The sequence below is a fragment of the Mustela putorius genome, unplaced genomic scaffold, assembly GCF_011764305.1.
Source record: "Mustela putorius furo isolate JIRA1106 unplaced genomic scaffold, ASM1176430v1.1 tig00003863_pilon_pilon_pilon, whole genome shotgun sequence".
NCBI classification, from domain to species: Eukaryota; Metazoa; Chordata; class Mammalia; order Carnivora; family Mustelidae; genus Mustela; species Mustela putorius.
This window is the reverse complement of record NW_025422015.1, coordinates 25,638,275-25,661,977: the sequence shown is the minus strand read 5'-3', so window position 1 is coordinate 25,661,977 and position 23,703 is coordinate 25,638,275. Positions and strand designations below refer to the sequence as shown.

The following is a 23,703-nucleotide window of genomic DNA, read 5'->3' as shown; positions in this document are numbered from 1 at the left end:
GATAGAACCTCCAAATGTTCACAGACATATCTCCCGCTTTCCTCTTACCATCTCTTTCTCTGAACTATAGCACATAAATGCACACAAACACAATTCCCCCTATTTAGTTCTGCGCCTAGGTATTTAATGATTTTTCCATTCATGCAGATTATAAATTGGTAGAATACTATGTTCCTTTCATTTAATTAGAGAAGTGCATTTGCAGAGCGAAATAAATGTTAGCTAACATTATTTGTATTCCAGGGATTCATTTTCCATCCCTTCTAACTAACTTAAATGCCATGCTGTGTTTCTGGATTCGTTAGCAACTCCAGGCACATTTCCCTCCACTTGCCTCTGTCAACCCAGCAAGCTGTTCCTTCTGACTTCAAAGTGTGAATATTTTTGCTTCATCATCAGTTTTGTAATCTGAAGGGAGAGTTGGCTTACCTAAAAAGAAACCATACTTTCCAATGAAAACAATAGAATAAGGATGCTAATTACCACTTCCTTTTAAAATATGTATGCCTTTTCCTCCAAAAAGAAAAAGACAAGGGAACTTTCTTTTGTAAAAGAATAAAAGCAAAGTGTAAAAGAGATCTCCAAACAGTGTTAATTATATTTTTAAAATTCAGAGTATTAAAATTACAACACAATAGCAGCTGAATTATTTATGCATTCAGACAATTATTCAGATCAGAAATTGAACAATTTCAAAAATATTAAAATGTTGCTAAACAAAAACCCCAAGTTGCTCATATTTCTGCAAAGTTGCCTTGATATACCTCAATGCCCAATGTAAAAGTATCACTTTGTATTCATTGTATTGGTTTTGCTTTCTACTAGCAGGTTCTAATTGTTTTGGCAGTCCTGATCTTAGCTTCCAATGGCACATAATCAATCTTGCTTGCTTACCACACAGTCAACCCTGAAGAATCTTTTAATCTTACAGAACACAAAGTTGAGTTGAATCTAAAATGCAAATATTACAGGGTTTCAAATACATCATCAGAAAACAACATTCATTTCCAATTCACTTTACTGACTTTTTTTCCCTAAGTGGCTCTCTAAATTTTAGTCAACTTATGGCTCTGCAGGAAGATGGAAACATTAATTATACTTTGAAGAATCATTTGATTTCTTAAAGCTATACTTCAAATAAAAGGTTTAATAAGGAAAGAAATAGAATGAAATAAAACTAACATTTTTAAGGCTCCCATTAAATTGGAAAAATCATTAGAATTAGTGCTCCTGAGCTTTTTTCACTTTGTTCTAATCAGTCATTTAAATTTCTAAGTTAGTTATATTTATTGTGAATAAATGAAAACACATGCCAATATCTGAGGACTTACGTGCTTGGCAGTGTATGAAATGTTTTCCTACAATATATTCTTTGATCTCCGCCAGGAACTTATAAGGTATATATCATCTCCCCATTTTATAAGTAAAGGAAGAGTGGCACAGAAGTGAAGCAACCTGTTCAATGTTACTAAGCCCATACCCAGGCTTTGCTCTCTAGTGCCAATCATGCTTATTTCCTTGGCTTAAGAAGATTTTATTTCTGCTCCATTAGATAAAGGACCTTACAAACTACCTTTATATTCTATAGTAATTACTAACTTCACATTGAAATTTGGAACTACAGAAGTGTTTAATTATTTATGGTTCATCTAAGTATAGTTTAATTATGGTTCACCTAAGCATAGTTTAAAACCAAAGATGGGATTTTTTTAAGTTGTACTTTGGATTTTTTCCCATTCTTTTTATTTCTGCATAATTACAAAATGAATATATGCATAGCCTTTACTTCACTATTTCTCCCTTCCCCCTCTCCAGGGTCACTACCTTCAGAAAAATATGTGTGTATCACATCATATATATGTATCAGAATACAAGAAAGATCATATGAAAATAAGTAGTTTTGTTTTGTGATTTTTTTTTAATGAATGGAAAATACTGTGTATTTCATTCTACAATTTTATTTCTTCAATTAGTAATACATCCTGGACACTTTTCACTACATCTACATCTGTCTCATTATTTCAAAATGCATAGTATAGATATTTTTAGATTATATAATCATTCTTCTATTAATAGATATCTATATTGCTTCCATATGTTCATTATTTGGAACAACGCAACAATGATTCTTCTTATGAATGTACCCATGGGGGGGCGGATTTCTAAGACAGATAGTGGTAAATAGAATTGCTAGGTCAAAAAATTATTCATAAGGAGCAGAAGAGAAGCTATTTCTTCATACAATATAATTTATTTTTATCTTTTTTTTTATTTTGTCCTTGATGAATTAAATAGTTTATTTTAAAATTTGAATAATTTTTATCTTTATTGAGATAAACAATTGCTTTATGTATTTATTGGTCCTTTTTATTTCTGTAAATTTTCTACTCCTATAATTTGCCCATTATTTTCAAGAAGTATTGTTCATTTGTTCATGGAGGATTTTTAAGGAAGAGCCCATATATTTGAGCTAATCAAGTATTTTATTAAAAATTTAATTGGTTAAAGATTAAGTTCTTGGAGTCATTTTTGGGGGAAGAAAAAGAAAGAAAGAAAGAAAGAAAGAAAGCTTGGATGTGATGGTTTCATTTCTGTATAGCCAGAATCACTCGAATATCTTCCATTCCACAGATTATACCCTTCTTTTAATAAGTATTCTTTTCAATAGATTTTAATTTCTGTGACTTCTTTTCTGAAAACAACAGCCATACCTTTGAATTCTAATGTGATTTTGATGTTTGCAGTCCCAGAGAAGTCTAAAAGTGTAAGCAGTTTTGATGAATGATTTAGAGATAGAATATTTTTGCTTAGGTGGTTCACTAAAAGGGTAGGAAAACTCAGTCTTCAAGGAACTCTTATCCTATAAGAAGTAAAATGCATTTTTTAGACTCCTCTTGGCTCTGCCAGTCATGAACTACTTAACAGACAAATGAAGCTATACTAAGTCAAGTTGATAACACTGGATAAGTTCCAGAATTCAAAGTCATATAAAGCTATGCTAATTCAAATGATATACCTAAAGTCTTGAAGTTACTTATACCATGATTTTGAGGAGAGAAAAATAATTAAGAAGCTAGAGGTAATTCCAAGATTCTGCTGGTAAGAGAATAAAACTTTGGCCTAAAATGCACTTCCTTGGGGACAAGGCAAAGAATATAGCTTGTTTTAATAGTCTCACATAATTAAGCTAATGTGGGAGCCTCAAGACAGGATGTTTCCATCAAGGATCGCTGTTTCTGATCATCACACAGATTCTGGATACAATTCAGTGTGACTACTAGTAAAGCAAGTTGTACACTAGAAATATCCAAAAGAAGAATTTACATTTTTAGAATGTGTATGAGCCTCTTTACCCCATTTTCTACCATTATACAGAAAACAGTTAAAAATATGCAGAGAGATCTTAAAATTCTTATTTATTATAAAAAAATTATCTGCTTTCTCCTGACTGATAAGCAGCTACAAATTTACACTTCCATAAAGAATTTTAAAAGATTTTTTATTGACAACAAGAAGATTATGGATAGTTCCATCACACACAGGACATCTGGAATCTTCTTCCTTGCCAAGATCTATAAATGGCTTAAACTGTCACTTAACATTGTAAAAGGCAACTTTTTTTGAAGCCAAACAAGGTAAGGAATAATAATCAACATAGCAACAACTGTAGAAGACTCTACTATTACTGGTTATATAATTATATGCCAGAATAAAAGGTTTAAGATTAACTCAAGTTCAAAGTAAAACTACTACAATAGCCAATTTATTCATTTGATTCTATAAAATCTTACATGTTTACACACAATTCATGGCCTATATACATATCTTTGCTATCTACTGCTGCATAATTAAATAATCTCAAAATGTAGTGGTTTAAAACAGCATTTTATTATCTCCACCATTCTGTGAAGCAACAGGCCCAGTTCCCTATCATATTATCTGGTCTGCAATGTCCAAGATGGCCCACTACAGGCAGAGGACTTTGGTAGAGAAAGTCAGGCTCTGCTGGGATGCTGGACATCCTGGTGGTCTCTCCAACAGGACAGCATTAAGTTCTGGGTATGACTTCCCCAAAGAGTTACATGAAAAAATCTCCCCTCTCTCCCAGGGCCATTCCCTCATAAACTCCTTAAATTAGACTCCTGCAAAGCTTAACAAAACCTCACTCTTCTTTGTTTTAAATTGAGCAATTTAAACTTAAATTTAAATTGCTCAATTTAAATTTGAGAACCCCCAAGCCCTCCACCCAGGGACACTAATGAAGGCATGTGCCTCAGTCCTCTCAATCTCTTTGCTGCACCTTGCTTTGACCTCCCGTGTGGTGTCTCCTGGCTTGCTATGTATTTTCTCAAAGACTTCTCTATTTCAATTCTCTTGTGGTCTTTTGTTGAACCTCAGGTGACCATCTGACACCCTAGTGTTTAACTTAAAAAATGTTAATCTAATAAAATTACGACAGAGGCCATCTTTGGAGAATAACTACCACAGATCATCCTCTGACCAAAGATAACACCCATCTCTTCTTCCATTGCCAACATACACTTACCAGACTCCCTAAACCCTCAAAGATTCACCCCATTTCAACCTCTGGATTACACTTTAAGTCCAGGATTACATGATATTAGATTCTTGTGTAGTTGAGGTTACTTGTGGGGGACCACCTCTTGATCAGAAGACAAGGAAGTAAGGAAACAGGCTCTGTGGCCTCCACATATCCAACATACAATGGGGTGAGAGGCTCAGGAGAACCACAAGAGATGTTTCCACTCAAAAAGAGGAGGAAAATGGGAGTAACATTGGTTGCTACTCTGAAAGCCACTGACCTGAAAAATTACTGTGATCTAGCAAAGCACAGTTGCCATTTCACTTAACTCAGAAGGCAGGGGTCTGTTGCTTCAGACCCAAATGTGTTTTCTGGATGGTCCTTCTTGGCTCATGATCCTGTGATCTGGAGTCTTGACACTACGCTCTCAGTCATTTTCTTTTCTTAAGAAACAGCTCACGGGTACCTGGGTGGTTTAGTCAGTTATGTGTCTGCCTTTGCGTCTTAGGCCTTTGATCTCAGGGTCCCGGTGTGAAGTCCCACACCAGGCTCTCTGCTTACAGAGGAGCCTTCTTGTCCCTCTAAATCTCTCTCTGTGCTTCCATGCTCTCCCCTCTCCCCAAATAAATTAAAAAAATCTTTTAAAAAAGGAAAAAAGAAAGAAAGAAATAGCTCATGTTTGCTGCTGAGTAGTGTTCTCAGCCTGTTCCTGCCAGGAAGAAGTTTGGGGCTCAAAAGCCTTTATGTTTTAAATGCTCTGTTCCTTTCTGTCCCAATGGTTATAATTCTTTTAAAACCTGTGAATTTGTTATGTATAAATTATAATGAAGTTCATGAGACAAAAATGACAGTCGTGTTTTCTGAGTGGGATCTTTACTTTGGGCCAATAGTGAGGATACACAGGTTCACAGCAGAGAGGGTGAATATGTTTTAAGAGCCTTAGATGTAATTTCTACTGAGAGAAAAAACGAGACTTTTTTTTACAATTTTCTGAAGCCTCAAGCTTTTGGTCACACTTTTGGTCTCATCTTGAACTAGAGGCCACAATACTTTACTGGTAACATTCTGGCTTTGGTGATTTTTGCTAAATTAAAAAATTATATTTTCTATTATCCCCCATGCCAAATTATTTCATGCCCATTTGCAGTGAATGCCACCTACCCATGCAACAAATGATCTGCTCTCTGTTACTATAGATCAATTTTGCCTGTCTAGATTTTATAAAAAGAGAATCATTTACTGTTTGCTCTCTGACTTCTCTGGCTCAGCTGCATGCTTTTGGGATTGACTCATGCCTTTGTATTCCTTTTCATTGCTGAGTAATATTCCATTATATGGCTGTATAACAGTATGTTTATCAATTCATCTGTGAAAGAATATTAGGTTGTGTCTTGTTTGGAGTTACAATAAATACAGAATATATAAATATTTCTGTACATGTCTTTGTGAGGATATATACTTTCATTCTTCCTTAGTAAGTTCCTTCAAATTGAATAGCAAAGTCTTACAGAAGATTTATACAGAACTTCTTTTAAAAAATTGTCATCTAGGGGCGCCTGGGTGGCTCAGTCAGTTGAACATCCAACTCTTGGCTTTGGCTCAGGTCATGATCTCAGGGTTGTGGGATCAAGTCCCACATTAGGCTCTGTGCTCAGCAGAATGTCTGCTTGAGATCCTCTCTCTCTCTCTCTCCTCTCCCTTCTCCTCTGGCCTTCCCTCATGCTCTTTCTTGCTCTTCTTGCTAAAATAAATATATCAATCTTTTTAAAAAATCTGTCATGTGTTTTTTTTTTTTTGAAGTTGTATCATTTAATTCCCATAAGCATTGTATGAGAATTCCAGTTCCTTCACAAGCACAGCAAAAGCTGATCCTGTTAGTCTTTTTAACGTTAGCTATTTGGTAACCCATTGTGATTTAATTACTGACAAAGATGATTTTAAATGTAGAGCAGTTTTTTGTTTTTTGGTTTTTTTCCCGAAACATTTATGAACCATTTTGAATGCTTCCTTTGTAAACTGGTCAAATTTATTTTTCTTTCTTTCTTTCTTTCTTTCTTTCTTTCTTTCTTTTTTCAGTTGTGTTGTCCTCTCATTGTTGAGTTGTAAGATATTTTTTTAATGTAAAACAAGTACACATGTTTTTTAGATACATGATACATGTATATAGTATTTTCTATCAGCCTAGGGCTTTTTTTTTTTCATCTTTAATAGAGCATCTTGAAAAGAGCAAATGTTTTTACATCTGATGGTATTCAACTTAACTTTTAAAAAATGGTTGATTTTTGTTGTTTCCTATTTTTTAAAAATCTTTGCCTTCCCAGGGCGCCTGGTGGCTCAGTGGGTTAAAGCTTCTGTCTTTGGCTCAGGTCGTGATCCCAGGATCCTGGGATTGAGCCCCGCTTCAGGCTCTCTGCTCAGCATGGAACCTCCTTCTTCCTGTCTCTCTCTCTGCCTGCCTCTCTGCCTACTTGTGATCTCTGTCTGTCAAATAAATAAATAAAATCTTAAAAAAAAAAACTGCCTTCCCAAATTATAAATATTTTATTTTTGCTTCTAAAAATTATGTAACTTAGGATTTTTTATTTGGGTTTATGACTCATCTTAAGTTATTAAGTTATTTTAAGTTATTTTTTGTGTATAGTGTAAAGTTTAAGGTGGAGGTACATTCCTTTTTCCTAGTTGATAGCAAGTTGTTCCATAAATACCAGTTGTTTCAATACCTTCAATAAAAAGATTATCTATTTCCATTAAATTATGTTGGCAACTTTGTTGAAAATCAGTTGACTATTTATGTGTGTATTTCTCTGCTCTTTCATGCAGCATTGATTTTAGGCTTAGCCTTATTCTAGTGTTACAGTGTCTTGATTACTGTGGGTTTATTAGTAGTATTGGAATGAATTTCTATTTTTATGAACTCAGCTGAATTTTTATTAGGATTGAGTTAAAGGTATAGATCAATATATATATTATACATTATAAATTATATTTTCAGAATGAAACATCTTAGAAAGTTTTGTATCTAGTATACTTCTCTCTTTTAGATATGATTTTGTGTTATCTTTAATATATGAAAAGAATTTTAAAATGTAATAGTTAAAATACCTCATTTGATTATTAAAGATGAAGAAAAATTGCTGAACCAATATAGGCATTTTTCAAAAATCAGAGCCTTTAAAATACTAATAAATATAACCCAAAAGAAAAGAATATCTTTAATGAAGGAGATCATTAGGAATATTGTGCTTTATATATACATATATATAATGTATATATTATATTTACTATTATTATTTTTTAAGTAGGCTCCATGCTGGGCATGGAGTCCCAGTGTGGGACTTGAACTTATGACCCTGAGAACAAGACATGAGCTGAGATCAAGAATCAGATACCTAACTGACCACCAAGATGCTACTATTATGCTTAATAGTAATTTATAGAATAATAGGCAAAAAATAGGTAAATAATAATTTATAGAACAATAGGCAAATAACTAATTACTTTTCATAATTAATTACAGTTGTTAAATTTTCTGAACTGGCCATTATGACTGTACATTAAACTTATTCACAAAATTCTCATGTGCTTTCTCTGATAGGCTGAAATTTGCTGATATTTAAGGCACTGAAAGAGCCCTATCCACTCTCCCTTAGTAGGGAATGTCTTAAGGAAGCATCTTTGTCATAAAAATTTATAACATTTTTGGGGCGCCTGGGGTGGCTCAGTGGGTTAAAGCCTCTGCCTTCAGTTCAGGTCATGATCCCAGGGTGGGATTGAGCCCTGCAACAAGCCCCGCATCGAGCCCCACATCGAGCCCCGCATCGGGCTCTCTGCTCCGCAGGGAGCCTGCTTCCTCCCCTCTCTCTCTTTGCCTGCGTCTCTGCCTACTTGTGATCTCTCTGTCAAATAAATAAAATCTTTAAAAAAAATTAAAAAAAATTTTATAACATTTTATTAAAAACATCAGTAACTGATAATTCTAGGTATTTCATAAAATATTGTAAATTTTATGGTTAATCCTTGAGGCAGTCCTCTCAAAAAGTGCTATTTTATAAACCATGTTAAAAAAAAGTACAAGGAGGGGGCGCCTGGGTGGCTCAGTGGGTTTAAGACTCTGCCTTCAGCTCAGGTCATAATCTCAGGGTCCTGGGATCAAAACCTGAATCAAGGCTCTCTGCTCAGCGGGGAGCCTGCTTCCCCCTCTCTCTCTTCCTGCTGTTCTGCTTACTTGTGATCTCTTTTTCCCTCTGTGTCAAATAAATAAATAAAATCTTTTAAAAAAAAATGTACAGTGGCTCCTGGGTGGCTCAGTTGGTTAAGTGTCTGCCTCTGGCTCAGGTAATGATCTCAGGGTCCTGGGATTGAGATTTTGCATTGGGTTACCTGCTTAGTGAGGACCCTGCTTCTCCCTCTCCCTCTACTCCTCCCTCTTGTCCCTCAACTTGTGCTCTCTCTCTCAAATAAATAAAATCTTCAAAAAAAAAAAAGTACATGCACAAACAGGCTTATTTTTCTGAGGTAACAAAAGGCAAAATTACCCTGTTTTACTATGGTTTTCATCCTGTTTATCTGAACAGTTAGTATAATCATAATGTCTTAAACAGCTTGGCCATTGGTTATTGTTTCAAAAGGCTTCCGGGAATATTCAATATAATAGAATTGAAATCAGGATCTCAAAGAGATAAATGCATTCTCATATCCATTGCAGCACTATTCACAATAGTCAAGATGTAAAAACGAGCTGAATACCCATTGACAGGGGAATGGACAAAGAAAATGTGGTATATGCATATAATGGAATACCGTTCAGCCTTAAAGGAGAAGAAAATTCTGCAATCTGCAAAAACATAGTTGAATCCTGGGTACATGATACTAAATGAAATAAGCCAGTCATAAAAAGACAAATACTGCATGATTCTACTTATAAGCAGTAACTAAAATACTCAAGTTCATGGGATCAAAGAGTGGAATCATGGTTCCCAGAGGCTGGAAGGAGGGGAAAATAAAATTATTAATCAATGGATATGAAGTGTCAGTTAAGGAAAATGAATAAGTTCTAGGGATCACCCATACAACACTGTACCTGTATTCAATAATACTGTATTATACCCTTGATTTGTTAAGAGAGTAGATTTCTTGTTAAATGTTCCTACCACGGTAAAGAAAATTTTTTGAAAACCTTAATCTCAGATTATTGTCACTGTTACACCAATCTGGAAGCTCCCTGGAAAAGCTCCTTTTATAGCTTGACTCCACCCAGTCTGGGAATGGCCCTATCACTAGACAATTATTGAAAACAGTCAGCAGCAATTATTTAACATTGCATCTTCCTAAAACTGTGATACAGTTTAAGATACAGGTTAAGTCTCCATATTCTAAATACCCTCAACTTTCTTGTTTTATTTATCTCTGACTCTCTCCAGCACCCTTGCATGAATACATACTTCCTCCAAACCACACCTTCTTTTTTTTAGCCAGAAAGCAAAAATCTTGCATATCTATTCATGCAGATAAAAAGCCCCAGAAATCACCAATCCATGGTGTGTGCTGCTGCAGTCACCACAGTTTTCCTATGACATCATCATTATAATAGTATGTTTCGACAAAATTCAAACCTATTACTCCTGCGATGGAAATGCTTTTCCCTATTCATCTCAACAGTCCTGCAAACATGTGTGTGTGAAGAACTCCATATTTATACACACAGTATTTCTGGGATCTCTTTTTTGAATGTATCAGAGAGAACAAATGACATACAGAATATCATGACAACTAACACAAAATGAGTCTCATTCCTCATCTGTGCAAACATCAACATGGCATAAGCCTCATAAAGGGAAGGCATCAGTGTTCATTCTGAAATTTACGAGTCTGAGACAATGTTCATAAGATAAGAAGTCAGTCTGCCACCGTGTCAGGTAGATAGGTAGATGGAGGATAGATGATGACTGATGATAAATAGATAGACAGACAGACAGACAGATAGATATCCTGACAGGAAACACAAAACTTCTTTAAAAAAAAATTTTTTTTTCATTTATTTATTTGACACAGAGAGAAAGAGATCACAAGTAGGCAGAGAGGTAGGCAGAGGGGGAGGGGGAAGCAGACCTCCTTTCTGAGCAGAGAGCCTGATGCAGGCCTCAATCCCAGGACCCTGGGATCATGACCTGAGCTGAAGGCAGAAGCTCAACCCACTGAGCCACCCAGGCGCCCCAAACACAAAGTTGCTAAATCAGAACACAGTTTATTATCACAGAGCATCTTAGCACTGGTGAGGCTATAAAAGGCATCACTACTAAAATCATTCTAAATAAATGGCATTGATATAATTGGCTAATTATTTGGGGAAAACTGAGGATTTTGCACAAACACAAGGACTGTACCAAAGACTCACAAAAGTATCACACTCAGAGCTTGACTGGCACACTGCCCCATCCTCCCATCTGGAGAGGGAGAGGCTTTTATTCTGAGATACAAGCAAATATTACAGGGAGAGAAGTCTGAATCTCTCTGAAGGAATATAACTATCTTCCAGAACATGTTTGCTACTCGATCATCCTTTAACCAAATTTGCCAGTGGTCATTCCTCAGAATGTTTAGACCATGAAGAAACATGAAAGCATTCACAAAGACTGGCCTTCCAACAATCAGATCTAGGGATTGAAGCTAAACAGTCTAGTGACCTTTATTGATTTATTTTACAACTTACTATTACTGAATAATGAAAAGTTCGGTAGGCTAATGTAAATGGGAAAAAAATAAAATGCTTTCTTCACCATTATTGACATTTTGATTAAAGAAATCAATGATATTCATAATTATTGTCTTACTCTAAGCTACCTGAACTTTTAGAGTTAATCACTTACTGGCAGTAACTTGATACTAAAATATATTTTCAGACTGTGTAGTTCTCATCTGAAAATAAGGTTGGTTTTTTTTTTACATTTTTATCCCTAAATCTTTTCTTGAAACCCACAACAAAAACAATCATGCTTCAGAGAGTCTTTCTTGTTATTAGGCAAATAATTTTTTTTTATCTTTTTTTTTTTAATCTTACAATTTTTTTTTTTTTATCTTACAAATTCTGTTCAGACCAGGTTATTTTACTTGATCCTTGTTACCTTCTGCCCACTTGCCCAGAATATGGCAAAACATTAGAAAAATAAAGTTGACTTTATTTACTTTGATATACCAAAGTCATTTTCATTTCATTTAGGACCCTCTCACAGCCATTGTGATTTTTTTTTTGAAGATTTTATTTATTTATTTGAGAGAGAGAATGAGTGAGCAGGGGGAGAGGCAGAGGGAGAAGCAGACTCCCCACTGAGCAGGGAGCCTGACAAGGGCCTCCATCCCAGGACCCTAAGATCATGACCTGAGCTGAAGGCAGACACTTTACCACCTGAGCCACCCACCTGGGTGGTTCATCATTAACTAGAAATGATAGAGTTGGTTAAGCCCTTAGGCAGAAAAGGAGAGGTCTGGAGAGAGAGCAACCTCTCACTATGAGAGCCCCCATAGTGATTCTTTTTTTTTTTTTTTTTAAGATTTTACTTATTTATTTGACAGAGATCACAAGTAGGCAGAGAGGCAGGCAGAGAGGAGGAAGCAGGCTCCCCGCAGAGCAGAGAGCCTGATGTGGGGCTCGATCCCAGGACCTGAGATAATGACCTGAGCAGAGGCTTTAATCCACTGAGCCACCCAGGCGCCCCCCCCATAGTGATTCTTTTAAAGCATAAATCATACCATACCACATCTCTGCTCCCACTTTTGATGGCTCCCCATCTTAGTAATAGAAAAAAGGCAGAGCTCTTTCAATGGTCTAGAATAGCTTTCGTGGTCTGACCATCTCAAGTAACAGCTGTTTTTTGTTTCTTTTATTTTGTTATATCTACATATTCCAACTAATTGATGGATGATTTGATAAATTCAGTATGATTGGCATGTAGCCTAGAAATGTCCTAGAGTTATCTAGCTCTGCACTGAAACTGGATAAATTCTGTATGTAATCCAACTGGTTTCCCCTGGGAGGTTTTTTAATTGTCATGAAAATGTGTTCTCTTGCTCAGCCCCAGACAAAGACTTATTAAGCTTCTTTTCAGGATAGTCAGACACTCATGAAAGGCATCGTATCTGAAGTACAGACTATCCCAGGTCTAACAAAGGAGCTAAGCTGTGTACATCAATATTAATATTTACAAAGTAGCAAAAGAAAGAAATGAAATCCTAAGTAATTCAAGGAAATTGTTGTCAAGATTGCTTGATTACTTGCCAAAATGGAAAATTCTCCTGAGTGAAGTTAGGAATATCTAGAGACAGTTCTGCTCGATCTCAGAGGAAGACAAAGCAGAAGTAGAGCGACACTAATTTTATAAAATTCAAACAAAAAGTTAGTAGTGATGCCTGTATACATACAGGTATACTGGCATAGCACAGTCTTTGTTTACCTGGTTAGCACAAAGAACTATAGATTCAGTGCAGATCCAACTAGGAAAATGGCATACAACACCTGTCTCCCCCAACAATGTGTCAGGAACACCATTTTTTTTTTATTAATTTTTTTTATATTAGATTTTTTTTTAATTTTTAATTTTTTATAAACATATATTTTTATCCCCAGGGGTACAGGTCTGTGAATCACCAGGTTTACACACTTCACAGCACTCACCATAGCACATACCCTCCCCAATGTCCATAATCCCACCCCCTTCTTCCAAACCCCCTCCCCCCAGCAACCCTCAGTTTGTTTTGAGCAACACCATTTTTGTATGAAAAGAAAAATGTGCTCGCTTCTAAACTTATGCTACTAATGTACCTATTCACAATGCCTTTCAACTAGAGGAAGTGATTTTATTTCAAATCATGAAATTTGCATACAAAATTGAGCTTTCAGATGAGGTCACATTAATTCCCATTTGATAGGTTTTTTTTCCCCCGATATGTGTTATTTCTTTGGATTCTGTCTTTACAACCACCTTATGATGAAAATACTGTTGCTCTGCTTTGTCCATGATGAAAATAATAAACACAGATATAAAGCAAGGAGCAACAGTGCAGAAAAGTTGCTAGAGGTGATCATACATCACCTTTCTGGGAGACACCACAGGACCCTAAGGAGTGCCTGGGCTCTCCTGCCTACACTGGCTGCACTCTAAGAGACTCTGGGCAAGCCTCTTCAGCTATGAAATGGTGACAGTGATCCCTATATCACAAGGTCATGTTACAGGAGCTAAATGAGGAGAAGTACACAAAGCCACGGTGTACTATTATCATAGTTCCTAGGAAAGCACAACTTAAAACGTGTGTGGGTATATATACCAATAACCCAAGTGCTAGAAAATTCTGAGAATCATCATTTTGGACTGAGTTTCTGGCTTTCTCCAAATGCTTCTCATTTTGAACTATTTCCTGAAAAGCCTATGTTGCCAATCAAATCTGAATTACTGCTTACCCCTATAGACCACTCTCTTGAAGACTGATTACCTTTTAACTATGATTTGAGATTTAGTTTTCATAATAGGAAATACCAGTTTTGCAGAGTGGCCTGGCAGGGCTCTATAGAACGGCTTCAGTCAGGCTGACATGCGCTTTTATTAACCATATTTCCTGTAGCTGCACAGACAATGAGAAATCCACTTCTGTGAGCAGAACCAATTATAGCTGAACAGGTACACTTTTTCTCCAGCCTGGTCAAGATGTCAAATGTTTGATTAGAAAGGTCTTGTGCTTTCAGCAAAATGGGGGTGAATTTCTTTCCATTTGCAAGAACAAGCTATTTCTGCCTTTCATTTCATAGTCTCTTAGTATCTTAATTCTGGCCTCTCAGTGTCAAATAAGAGTTGCAAATGCAGCGCCCTTGAGATGGGAAACAATATTGCTATATGTGTTTCAAAACAGACTGAGTCAGCTTCTGGGGGGAATAAGCAGCACCAGGGCACGAATCAGATGTACTGTGGGTTCCAAGAGAGAACAGAGACCAAGATGCGTATGAACACTATGTCCCAGCGGAGGCAACGTGGGGATGGACCTGGTAGCTCTGGAAATGAATCTGGAGAAGACAATCAAATATAGGGAAATGTTAGGATGAAACAGATAGAAAGGTGCATGGAAATATTGCCTGTGCATATATAATACAGTGATATGACCACAGCAAATCAGGTTTTAGGAGTGCAGGACTGAGATAAGGAAGGGTAATTCTAAAAAGAGGCAGTTTGGGGGGAAATCCTCTCACGGAAGGTTGAAAAAAAAAGAGAGAGAAAATGGGAACCAAGTTCCCACTAAATGTAGGATTATAAAGACAAAGTAGGCCCCATGAAATCAAGCATTACAGACAAAAGCCCCTCTTCAGCTGCCAAAAAGAGAAAGGACGACCACCATCTCCCCAAAATACTGTAAGCTCATTTTTGGACTTCCTCTTCTCTTAGGAATTCTTCAGCTATAGAAAAGCAATCTGCTGATATTTCAAGGGTCACAAATGAAGATTTTTCTGTTACTTTTAACTCTTTACTGACCAGAGTATAAATACAGAATCATAGATTGGTAGAATAATTAAGCTAAAAAAAATATCAATAATTTACTCTAACCTCAATTTACAGTCAAGAACAAAGAATGTAAAGATTATCCCATATCCCATGGTGAACTAGTAACACAGCCAGGATAATAATCACATCCTCCTGACTTCTAGACAGTATTTTTTTCCACCACAGCTCCCTAAAATTAAATTTTCAATATTTTCAAAAAAGAAGTATACCTATATAAAGTCCAAGAGAAGAAACTTCTGTTAATAAGAGAATCTAGGTAGGGAAAAGCTAAATTTAAAAGGTCAGCAGCAGAGAGTTATGAAATGATGATTCTTTATTGAAAGTAAGAGGAGAAAAATGCAACCCAGAAAGAAAAGCCTTTTGCTTTGTACTCTCATATACATCTACAACTAACCATTTTTTGTTACGCCCGTTGCTAACCTGTAGCTGTTCAGGGCAGCATCATGTATCGCAATGTCCCCCTAGTTGGTTTCCCTGTTTCCATCCTTGCTCCCCTATTAACAGCAGCAGAGAAGTAGAAAGAGTCCTTTAAAATGTAATTGTCACACCCCAACCCAATCTTCCAATCACTTCTTGTCTCATAAAGTTAAGCCAAAATTACTACATTTGACCTACAAAGACCTACACAATTTACTTCTCCCATTTTTTCTCAGAACTCATCCTTTTTTGTCTCCTTGGTCATTATATTCCAGCCATCCTGGCCTTCCAGCTGATTTTTCAATATGTTAGACACACCCCTGCCTGCCTCAGGTTTGTACCATCCCTTTCTTCTGCTGGAAGTACTTAGCCCACTCTGTCTGCATAGCTCATTTTATCTATTCAAGTCTTTGGACAAGTGTCCTGTTCCCAGTAAGGGGCACCATGACCGCCCTATTGAAAGTTATTCTATATGCCTTGCACTCTTAATGCTACTTATCTTGCTCTATTCTTTTTTACATAGCACTTATAATGCACTGCCATTCTGTATTCTTTACTCCCACTAGAATGCAACATAAAGTATCAAACATAGAGTATCAAGCCATTTACCAAGATGTTTTGCTATTGATGTATATGTAGCATCTAAAACAGTACCTAACCAAGAATTAGCTGCTGAATGACAGATTCGACCAAAAACAGATGATCCCTACATTAAAACCCATAATCTCTGGTTTTACTCAAATGAAAATACAGAAATTCTACACAGGAGATCGTACAACACACCTAAGTGTTCCTAACTCTGAAGGGAGAGGTTTAATGTAAAGAAATGGCAATCTGAAGAAATGTCAGAAATACATCAGAGATTGTTATAAAGACAGTGCTCACTTCAACAGCACATATACTAAAATTGGAAGGATACAGAGGTGAGCATGGCCCCCCACAAGGATGACATGAAAATTCATGAAACAGTCCATGTTTTTAAAAAAATGTTATAAAGATATACAGGGCTTTAATTACAAGAGTTGACTAAATGGAGTACCAAACCATTTGCCAAGATGATAAAATAAAAATTCATATTCTCCTAAATTAATATTTAAGTTTAATAAAATTCTGATCAATACCCCCGAAGATGTTTTTTACAGAAATTAATGAAGTGTCTTAAAAGTCCATTTGAAAGAATGAAGAGCTGAAAACCTAAATAATTAATGACAAGAAGAAAAATATATATAAAATTATTATAACATACTAGAAAATACTATTTGGGAGCTACTGATTTTAGAAAAGCCAGGTAAACCAAAGAAATAGAATTTTTAAAAAAATGAGAAACTGCCTTCAGAACAGATGAGTAAAGAATAGTTGAGCAAACAAATGGAACTGGGAAAACAGTTTAACCATCTTTTTAAAAGAAGTTTTTTTCATACAATACATAATATACAAAATACAATACATAATATACAAAATAAATTCCACATGAATTAAGGAGTTAAATATCAAAAAACAAACACAAATTTAGAATAATTATAAGTGGGCCTGATTATAAGGCAAGTCAACCTCTCTAAGCTTAAGATTATATAACTAAATTATGAGACGAGCATTTTTAATGCATTAATAATAATAATGTTGCTGTTATTAAAAAGCAAACAACCAGTATGAGGTGATCCTAGAAGGAAAAGCACTAATTTTGTGAGATGAAAGCCTAGAGAGTGTTAAGGGTCAAGGATTAATCATTATTAGGGTTTAGAACTTTCACTTTCTGTTCCTAGCTGTTATCACCAGATCTTCAGCAAGTTCATTTTTACCCACAAATGCACTGTTAGTGGCTCCCTGAAAAATCAAAGAGAATAAATTGAATTCATAGTTTGGGGTACTAAAGGCCAGAGCAATATGATGCAGGTTGGAACACCACGACTGAGGCAAAAAATAAACATGAAGTAAGAGTGAAAAGCAATAATAAAGGGTGGCAGGAGACTTTTGGAGGTGATGGACAGCTTTATGGCATAGACTGTGTTGATAGTTTCATGGATGTTTACTTATTACTAAACTCACCAAGTTATGTACATTAATTATGTATAGGTTTTTTTTGTCAAAAATATAAAATGAGGTAATAAAATCCAGAAAAGAAAGAATGAAGAATAACAGAAAAAAGGAGACCAAAGGAGAATATATAAACCTCTTATATAAATTTTGGGAGGTAAAGGAGGAAGGCACTGGAATGCCAAAAACTATATGAAATTAGGGCTTATTTGATTTTATTTGAACATTAAAAAGACTTGACATCCAAAAGAATGTCTGGAAATAACTGCATTGCACTACCCACACTTACATACTCATATACAGAGATATGCACACATGAGTGTACAAACACACATATTTATATAAGCATTTATCGAAAAAATTGGACCTGATAGGATATAAGAAGGAACCAACTTCATTCTTATTCTTTTATATCCCTTCAAGTTTCTATAAACTGGTGCTTATTCTAACTCTGCATAAAATCTGAAGGCAAACCCCTAACTTTAAGGAACAAGTAGTTGGTAAAAATCCATATTTACATATTAGCCACTTAGATCCAGTCCAGTTTAGTATAATAAGCAAAGCTCTAAGAGCTTCTTTAATTAAAAGCATCTTCCTGTAGTAGCTTAATCTCCCTTGAGGCTTCCAAACCTACAAATAAAGAAGAAAGTATGGTTGACTTCTTAATTATTAGCTCTTTCCATCTCCTTCCTCTACTCACTAATTTCTTTTTTACTTCTCCAGCACAGGGTCTAAGCAGAAGAGAGAATAAAGAGAAAGGCTACACAGTTTGGGGTTGCTCTTATCTCTGTAATTTGGCCATGGCAAATGTTAAAAACTGACCCCATCCATTCCTGGGATACTACAGTAGATTACTTGGAAACCATCCCAGTTGGGAACCACACTGTAACATCCTGCCCAAGGCTAGCTACTTAGAACAATCACCCTCAGGTTTGGGACTTCAGGAAATACATCTATTGTGTAAGGTCCCTTCCCCTCTCTCCAGTTCACATCTTATCTCTAGAGAACCCATTTGCTCTGACATTGATGGAAGCAAAGTTTACTTTTTTTTTTTTTTAAGATTTTTACTTATTTATTTAACAGACAGAGATCACAAGTAAGCAGAGAGGCAGGCAGAGAGAGAGGAGGAAGCAGGCTCCCAGCTGAGCAGAGAGCCTGATGCAGGGCTCGATCCCAGGACCCTGGGATCATGACCTGAGCCGAAGGCAGAGGCTTTAACCCACTGAGCCACCCAGGCACCCAAAGTTTACTCTTAATATCACTTATCCCAGAGGGGAAAATCTCCAGTTTAGAGCCTCTCACCTTTAGACTTTGTAGATATGGGCCAAATGTCAGTTCTTACTTTCCTCAAATTCCCACAGCCCAATGGCAAGGCCCTCATAGGGAACACTTGAAGACCCCATTTCTCTATTTCCTAATATAATACGTTTTACTCTTAATTTGAGATAAGAAAGAAAAACTTAACTTTCTTTACCCATAATTTTGGGGATAAGATCTCCACAGGGTATGATTAATTTCTGAAAAGCAAATCTTTTCTCAACTTTTTAACTTCTTAACCTTTCTCTTTCTTGTGGTGAGCAGAAATGCTCCAGCACTTGTTCCTGGCTTCCAAGATGCAATACTGGCTAATGCTTTGGCTCCGACTGTATGACCTTCACCTTTCAAGTCTTGCATAGATAGTCTAGCAACATACTTTAAAATGTGGAGGTTCATGGGCTCACCTTCAGTTTTGAGGTTTGGGGCCTCTGGAATAATTTCAGGGCAGAGTCAAATGTAACAATCTGTTAGACTACACACATGTATACATATGCATGTTTGTACATATATCACTTTATCACAGAGACAAATACAGAATCATACATGTATGTGTGCCTGAGTCTATATGTTAATGAATGGAAATACAATATTTATAGAAAATATATTAATTGAAAAAATTACTGGTGATTTTTTCTTCTTTTGTTTTTCTCTATTTCCTAATATAATACGCCTTACTCTTAAAACCTTTTAAAAAGTATATCTGTACACAAACACTTAATAATGGATCCTATTTTTAAAATGCAATCATGATTTCAAAATAAATAAAAGGTTTCTGAAACAGAATGAATAACCCAGAAACAGACATATATAAAGAAATTTATTATATGCTAAAGGAAATATCTAAGAATTGGAAAGAGTTACTTAACAAATGGCATTGAAATATTTTGGAATTACCTTCATAATAAAAGTCAGATGGGAGCTCAATAGTGTATAATGCATGTTATAAAATATACACACACATCCAGACATATATGCACACCTATATACACATATCTATGTATGTATGCATATCTGTATATACATATTAAGTATATACATGAAATCAAATTCTAAAACAAAATTAGAACCAGGAGCGCCTGGGTGGTTTGGTCAGTGAAGCATCCCACTCTTGATCACAATCTCAGGTCATGATCTCAAAGTCTTGAGATCAAGCCCCGCATCATCAAGCCACGCTCACCACAGAGTCTGCTTAAGATTCTCTCTCCCTCTTCCCCTGCCCCCACTCACAGACACTAAATAAATAAATAAAATATTTAAAATATTAGAACTAAGTAGAATTGAGGGACATGTACTGGATCAATTTAAAAAGTTTAAAAGCAATAAGAATAAGCATAAATGAAAAGGTTAACAGGTTTGGCTTCATAAAAATTTCATACTTCCACCTAGAAGTATTAAAAACCAGTAGTTTAAAAATACCCCCAAATGTGACAGGTTTGCAGAGTCTTTTTAATATATGGACACAAAGGAGTTTACTTAGGAAAAAAACACTTTCTTCCCTCTTCCGTTCCTCCTTCCCAGAAATATTTATTGAGTGACTGTTCTGAACCAGAAACTTTAATAAAATACCAAGGAAGCATAAATAAATAAATATTATAATACATTTATATTATATATATTACGTATATAAATTTATTTATTTATTTATATTTACATCTATATCTCTAGGCTTAAAGAAACAAAGTATCTAATGGGTATGACAGATAAGTAAGAGAGACTTTCTAACACTTAAAGGTAAATATTATGATAGCAGTTCACAAGGCCTGTTATAGAAACCCAAATTAGGAGCACCAAACAAAGACCTGTAAATTAGCTGATGGGAGGTAGGGTGCCAAGGAAATTTCTTTAGAATAAGTAATAAGAGATAGTAACTTAGATGAAGGACAAAGGATAGTTTAGAATTCTAGCTCTAACACTTACTGTATAAGTACCGCGCGCTAACCGATTGCGCCACTGGAGCTCCAAGCTCTAACACTTACTGATAGCTCTCTTTCCATGGGCAATTATTCTCTGTGTCTCAGGTCCCTTGTCTATAAACTGGGAATGATAATATCATTTATATGGACACTGAAAGGACTTAATAAGAATTATTTAATTATTTAGCATTTAGTAAGTCCTTAATAACTGGTTGTTAAAAACAAACAAAAATCATAAAATGCCATTTGGAAAGATTGGGAACTCAGGAGAGAATAGTCTTTGCAAACTGCAAATCCACTATGGTAAAGTATAAATGTGAGGTATGGTATGGAGAGAAGTAAAGTTTGAGAACCAAATAAGGGACAGATAATAAAAAATTTAAAGGAAAGTCACAAAGAACTTTTAGCAAGAAAATCACACAGTAAGATTTTTCTTTTATAATGTTAACTGTATCAGTGATGTGGATAATAAATTTGAATATAATATGACCAAACATAAAAAGACTAGTTAGGAGAAGGTCTCAATAATCCAGAAGAGAAATGTTGAGGACCTGAAGTGGAACAGTGTATATTTAAAAACGTTAAGGAAGTAGAATCCATAGGATTCAATGACTGATATGTGGGAAGAGGCAAAAATAGGAAGGACTGTTTCTAGATGTCTGCTTTAGGCTACTCAGTAGATGCTAGTGACCTTCGTAAAGATAAGAAACACAGAGGAAAGATTAATATGATTAATTTTTTAAAGATGGTATAGCTGTCCTTTTATTGTTCAGTATTATCTGGTTTCCCTCTACTTTGAGGGATAAGGGAAAGTTATACTCACCCTAAAGTAGACATATACTGTAATCTTCTATAATTTAATGACTTTTTTTGTCTCTTATATTTTGGATTTCCTCACAGAAGTGCATCTTGTTTTTCCTCGTGAGCTACACACTCTCCAGCTTCATCTCATCCTTTCGCAGAACTTCATTTACCATTTATATTTGCTGACACCTGAATCACCAGATTCAGCCTGGAACTCTTTCCTCAGCTGTAGACCATCATCAACTTCTTACTAGACATCTCAGCTCAGACATCTCGCAGACATTTTAAATTGAGCATACTTTAAACGAAACTCTTACCTTGCCCCTGAAAAACCAACCTCCTATCTGCGTCTTGAGCTCCTTTTTTAATGAGTTTCACCACCACCCATGGTGATGATGCTTACATCAGAAATCTGGATATTTTCCTTATTTTGTGCCTTTCTTATTCCCTACACTTAGTTAACCATGGATCGTACAAACACTATCCCCTAAAATCTCTTGAATATTTGTCTTCCAGTCACAGAGGCAGTCATTGTTCTCTGTCTGATATTGGTAGTTTGGCTTTCTAATGTTCTCTCCACTTCTATCTGAATTGATTGTTTGCTCTATAATTAGATTTTCCAAAATGACATTTCAATAGATTTATTAAGGTATAAATGATGTTTTCACCATTGTAAGTGTACAATTCAATGAATTTACTAAATGTGAAAGGTTGGGCAACCATCTAGGTGTAGAACAACTTCATCATCCAAAAAAATTCCTTCATGCCTGTTTGTAGTCCATCTCTAATCCTACCCACTTAGTCAACCATTTACCTGTTTTCTGTCTCTATAAACTTTCCTTTTCTAAATGTTTTGTATCTAAAACAGAAATTTTATTATTATTTCCCTACTGGGAACTCTAAAATACCCTCCATTTTTCCTCTATCCTCTAATAGAAAGTATAGATTCCTTAAAAAATAGACCAGTTTAAGGAAGGACTACTCTTTTTTTTTTTTTTTTTTAATATGGAATACAACTGATTTTGTTGGTCTTCATTCTCTTCCATGCTAGAGGAATGCACCATTTCTTTTAGGAGGGTGAGGTGAAAATGGGAACTAGCTTGTTTCAGGTGCTAATATTTTAGCTGTGGGCTTAATGGGGCATTAGGGTCTATTGTCAAAAAAGGAGTGGAAGTACAGGGAAAACAAAACAAAACAAAACCAAAAAACAAAAAACAGTAACTCGTGGCAAAATAGAAAGAAAGGAAGAAATGACTAAAAAGTTGAAAGATAAGGGATGATGGGTGGCGTTCCCAAGAACAGAGTTAGCAATCTTTAGGAGATTAGCCCAAGAGAGAAGGGTCTAGAGTCACACAATCACTTCATGGCTGAACCAGGCAAAGGGGAGATCTAGTAACGGGAAGACTGAGCCCTGAACACTGGGAGGACACTGTATGGCAGAGAACCTAAAAAGGTGATATTGAGGGAGTTGAATTCCTCACCTGGTACAGAATAATTAAGAAGTGTACCAAACTAGTTATGAGCCTGAAATAAGAAGCGTGGTAATGACACACTTTTCCTGATTCGGCCCTATTTGCTCTTCCACCCTCATAATATCACTCTACACTACAGCCATTATAAACCTCTCCAGGATCCTGATTGAGTTATGTCTACACACTATCACAAAAACCTTCTGGCTGGATCCCAGTAACCATCGCTGTACATCTAATTGATTCTACTTGTCTAAACTCACTTACTTCAACCGGACATCTAAATATCCTTTTCTGAGCTCAATCCCAATTTTTGATACATCATAATAAACTGTCCCCCAAATCCATGCTCTCTCCAAATAAGAGCATTCTTGTCTTCCAGTTTTCATATTGAAATTATCTTCCTGTGTCTAATCCATTAGACAGAAAGTCTCCTGAGTTTAGATACTGTGCTTCATTCTCCCAATGTGTCTCCAGTGCTTATCACAGCAAATGGCATGCAATTAAGGCTTTGCATCTATGGAGCTAAAATAAGTGTAAACAATTATAATAATAATCATTATCTTAACATTTTAAAATAATTACAGATATAATTTAAGAACATTTTACATGCAATATACAATTATAGTAATATCTAAAGAAATGCAAACAATAGATTTAAAATC

General features: G+C 35.7%; 1 protein-coding gene and 1 non-coding gene across 3 annotated transcripts in view; one reads left to right on the top strand and one right to left on the bottom strand.

The window, feature by feature from the left end:
- THEMIS (thymocyte selection associated) overlaps positions 1-23,703 on the bottom strand; it is a 184,870-nt gene that overhangs the window by 51,137 nt on the left and 110,030 nt on the right. The window lies entirely within an intron of this gene.
- LOC123387874 lies at positions 16,379-16,481 on the top strand. The gene has a single exon (XR_006602372.1). It is a non-coding gene; the product is annotated as a U6 spliceosomal RNA (small nuclear RNA).